Genomic DNA, 5,383 nt, shown 5'->3' with positions numbered 1-5,383 from the left:
GCCTAATGACCATTCGGCTTAAGAACCTTCGGCCAAATGGCCTGACACCGTCGTACGGGTCATTTGGCCGAAATGGTCATTTGGCCGAAAGGTTCATTCGGCTGAATAGGAAATTTGGCTGAATACTAAAGGGCCGTTTGGCCGAAAGGGTCATCTGGCTGAAAGGGTCCTTAGGTCGAAAGGGTCATTTGGCCGAAAGGGTCGTTTGGCCGAAAAGATCGATTGGCCGAAAGGGGTATTTGGTCTAATAAGACATTTGGCTGAATAGGTAATTTAGGACTAGGCCGAATAGGTCATTTGAAAAGTGAGAAATTAGGAGTGAGAAGAGAGACGTCTTAATTCTCATTCCACATTTCTTACTTCTCACTGTAGAAAGTGCGATGTACGAAGTGAGTAGTAGAAGCGCGAAGTGAGTAGTGAAACGGTTCATTACCCACTTCGCACGTAAAGAATATCTAGAACTTACGAATACCGACGGAGGCTTTTTATACATTCGATCCTCTCAACAGCTGACCCGAATCATTTGAATTCGATGACCAGTCTAAGCGATTTGAATTTCTATGAAGCGTAGAAGTGGACGGTTTTGCTATTCTGTTATGAATCGGTTGACAACCACTGCTCATCGATTGCTGTAGGTCTGCAATTCCTTGTTTTAATGTCGTCATTTCTGATTGAAGTTCTCTAACAATACGCTCGATTTTGCCCTCCTCCTTTTGCCTATCTTGTATTAGCACATTGAGCTCATCTTTTGCTGACGGCCAATGGTTCTTGCGGAATGACGACAGACAGTTGCAACCCGTCAGCCTCACGAGTTCCCGGGTTCAAGTAAAAATGGCTTAAGCGCCACTCCCAAAGGAGACCATCTACCGCGATTGTGGGTTGCCCGACCTGTGAGACCCTTAAGGGAAGGGTTCTAGTTTTCCCAGGTGACTGGGAGGGAAACGAGTGGTTTGGCAGGGAAGCGTGGGGACTTTACGACTGTACGTCGCTTAATAAAAAAACCCAGATTAATCCACCTAGCGGTGATGGTGCCTTTCTCGTTGGTTCAAAAGGTTTGGAAAAATTTCAAATAACACCAATATGTGGATTGGTCTTATTTTTCATATTTGTTTATATGCATAAAAAAAATTCTCGCCAAACGCAATTTGTTGCAAACAAATCGGGTGAGCATAAGAGCAAAAAATGGCATTTTATTTCGTAGTTTTAAAATTAGTATTTTCGCCATAACTTTTGACCCAATTGTACGATCCGGCCAAGTTTCTATAGGAAACAATGGGACAAGATTCTGCGTCGAATGCAATCTATTACGAGCGACCTGAGAAGCACACATATTGCACATCAATCACAGTAACTTATATATTACCGGATTCAGTAACAATATGGTTACTGCAACCAGATTTGTTGAAATTGTGTTGCTTGGGGAATAGATGAAGACTAAGTGCTAAGAAAGTGAGCTAGACTTTTTTGAACTCTTTTTCACAATAAATAGTAATTTGACCATAACATCTAAGCCCATAGTCCGATCTGGCTAATTTTCAATAAGAAAATATGAGACATTCTGCGTCGAATGCAATTTAATGCGAGCAAATCGGTTGAGGAAAAGTGCCTGAAAAATGAGTGAGTTTTTTTTTAGCGATTTTTCCATAAAAAAATGGTATAATTTTCGATCCCATAGTCCGATCTGGCCAATTTTCAATAGGAACCAACGGGACAGGATTCTACGTCGAATGCAACTTGTTGTGAGCAAATCGATTGAAGATAAGTGCCCGGAAAATGAGTGACATTTTTTACGCGATTTTTTCGTATGAATTTGTATTTTGGCCATAACTTCTGATCCCATAGTTCTATCTGACCAATTTCAAATAGGAAACAATGGGACAGGATTCTGCGTCGAATGCAACTTGTTGCAAGCAAATCGGTTGAGGATAAGTGCCCGAAAAATGAGTGACATTTTTTACGCGATTTTTTCGTATGAATTTGTATTTTGGCCATAACTTCTGATCCCATAGTCCGATCTGACCAATTTCAAATAGGAAACAATGGGCCAGGGGTCTGCGTCGAATGCAACTTGTTGCAAGCAAATCGGTTGAGGATAAGTGCCCGAAAAATGAGTGACATTTTTTACGCAATTTTTTTGTATGAATTTATATTTTGGTCATAACTTTCGATTCCATAGTCCGATCTGGCCAATTTCAAATAGGAAACAATGGGACAGGATTCTACGTCGAATGCAACTTGTTGCGAGCAAATCGGTGGAGGATAAGTGCCCGAAAAGTGAGTGACATTTTTTACGCGGTTTTTTTGTATGAATTTGTATTTTGGCCATAACTTTCGATTCCATAGTCCGATCTGGCCAATTTCAAATAGGAAACAATAAGACAGGATTCTGCGTCGAATGCAACTTGTTGCGAGCATATCGGTTGAGGATAAGTGCCCGAAAAATGAGTGACATTTTTTACGCGATTTTTTCGTATGAATTTGTATTTTGGCCATAACTTTTGATCCCATAATCCGATCTGCCCAATTTCAAATAGGAAACAGTGGGACAGGATTCTGCGTCGAATGCAACTTGTTGCGAGCAAATCGGTTGAGGATAAGTGCCCGAAAAATGAGTGACATTTTTTGAGTAGTTTTGCGCACACACACACACACACACACACACACACACACACACACACACACACACACACACACACACACACACACATACACACACACACATACACACACACACACACACACACACACACACACACACACACACACACACACACACACAGACATCACCTTGATTTGTCGAACTGAGTCGATTGGTATATAACACTATGGGTCTCCGGGCCTTCTATAAAAAGTTTGTTTTTGGAGCGATCATATAGCCTTTACCGTATACTTAGTATACGAGAAAGGCAAAACGTATTCGGACTAATGATTTCCGCCGACGACAAGATTATTGCCTTCGCGGCCGTTATCATCACCGGAACTCGACTCAAAAGCCCTTCGAACGGCCTCGTCCGAATGAAAAGCTGTCCCTGGTTGGAATCGGGCCAACCATCCCAGTAAATGGACCTAAACTAATAAAATAAAACGACCGAAACGTAGAAAACCTTCTCCCTTCACCTCATTAGATTTCTCTCATTCGACTCGTTGACTCATTCGACACTTCCTAGCTTCAGTTTAAACATTTATTTTCGACCATTTACAAAGAAAAAACCATTTCCTTCTTCATTTCATTTCCTCTATTCTTCTCTTCTTTACCGATTATATACTTTTATAGGCCTACTCTTCTCATTCCCTCTATCTAGCTAGCTTGTGCGATAAATTCGTGCGTTGCGACTACTGGTAACTAGGGGTGTGCAAATTAACTTTGCCGACTACCGACGCATAAACGAGACGAGCGGTAGGGCTGTCGAATCGGTGGCCACGCTAGCGGTTAGGGGCTAGGGGCAAACTTCACCAAGCGCTTGGAATTATGAAAACATGCATGAACTCACGGTTTGGCGGGCGCGCCTACTGTTGGCCGTCGCCACGTGTGCGACACGCGGCCGTCTAACTCCTGTGGACTCCGGAAAAACGCTTATTTGATCGTTGCCGTCGTGCTTCACGCCATCGACGCCTCCTGGGCGTGCATCGGTGGACTTCGTGGCTGTCGTGCTGTCGTGTGTAGTTCTCGCGGCGGTCGCCTCACTTGGTGGTGTAGGGGTTACTGGCGCGCCTTGTATGCTGGGGTCGTTGGTTCAAATCCGGCTCCGAAAAACTTTTTTTGCAGCTGTTTCCGGTTGACGACCGGAACGTTGGTCGACTAACTTGGCTTCTGCTCTCGGTTAGTCCACAGCTCGTTGCTCTAGCCCTGCCTAGGGCGCGGAAAATAGCGTTCGCTGCCCTCTCCGGCCGGCCACGTGAACCACCGGGAAAATGCCTCGAAGCTGGACTGCGGGGTCGAAAACGGTCGCTGACGAAAAGGGTGGTGTGACGGGCCTCGCAATTCTTGCCACAGATCTGTCACGGAATTCAAAATGCCTTCATACAGACGGGTTAACTCTGGCACATTAAGCACACACATATCAGCAGTATTACCTGTCGCATCCAAATTCTACGCACTCGCACGCACTAAATTTAACTGTCGCACGCACGCACTTAGGCACTTTAGCTACTCTGCCTATCTACTTGAGGGAAATTAGGAAAGAAAATCTAATTAAGTAAAACTCGAAGGTTTCTTCACGCTTTCACTAGTTCACACCTGAACTTCACAACCACGGCGCGGGACTTAACTTGGACCGCTCTCGCCTCTTCCACAGACCAGAACGAAGTGAAAGAGTCAAGTTTTAAGATCCTCAGATCAAGGCGCGAGATTTCAGATCTTCGTCTCCGGAAATTACGCGAAAACAACGAGGATGGTTATTTTCTCAAAAAGGTCAAAAATCATCATTCCGAATACCAACCCTTTCATTATTCGGATCACCATTTCGTCCCCACCTTTAGAGCCAGGTCTTCCAGCTCACTTCCCAACCCGAATATTATTTTACAGAGCTGGGGTCAACGATACTTGAACCCAGGTCGATGCCCGGTCTCGCACATGTTGATTTGGCTAACGACTTTACCTTTGGCGCCAGGAATAAATCGTGAACTCATTTACTTCATGATGCAGAACACGAACAAGTGAACCAATGAACCTTTGAACGTGAGTGAATTCAAAAATGACCATCAACGTGAGTGGTCTCTAAACAAGGGGTAGTTCAATTCGACTTAATCTATTTGTACAACTTTAAATAATTAATAATTCAAATATTCGTGGTACTGCCACACAGTCATCACACAACCAAAGTACGTTTTCAAAATCGACGCATACACGCCACTGCACTATGGTCCAGGATACAGATTTACGCGAAAAGATGAATTTAAGCCAAAACTATATTTTTTAGAAAAAACTGCAAAATGCAATTTTTATGGGTAAATATGCTCAACATCTCTTTCCGATCGAAAGTTATAATCGTTTTTCTGTCAAAATTACATTTTTTTTTCAAAAGTTGATATCTTTGGTTAGGGCAGACCAAAAAAATATGTTCACACGTCATTTGAAAGAGCAATTTATATTCTTTATTATGTCAAAAAATTGGAGATATGTTATTTTTTTATCTCAAGTTTTACCAATTTTACTAAAATTATGTATTTTCAAGTAAATTGATATAACTCTTCCATTGTCGAGATATAGACGATATTATTATATATTATTATATAAACGATATAATTATAGCAAAACACGCGTTTTGAAAAGCTTCAAAAGTCTTCAGAAGGTGTCATTTGTGAAAAATGAAAAATCATATCTCTTTTCTCACTGCTCACTGTAACAAGAGAGAAGTGATAAATGAGAAGTGAGACGTAACAC

Source organism: Armigeres subalbatus, chromosome 3 (assembly GCF_024139115.2).
Source record: "Armigeres subalbatus isolate Guangzhou_Male chromosome 3, GZ_Asu_2, whole genome shotgun sequence".
In the NCBI taxonomy this organism is placed as follows: domain Eukaryota; kingdom Metazoa; phylum Arthropoda; class Insecta; order Diptera; family Culicidae; genus Armigeres; species Armigeres subalbatus.
This window is presented reverse-complemented; position numbering follows the sequence as displayed.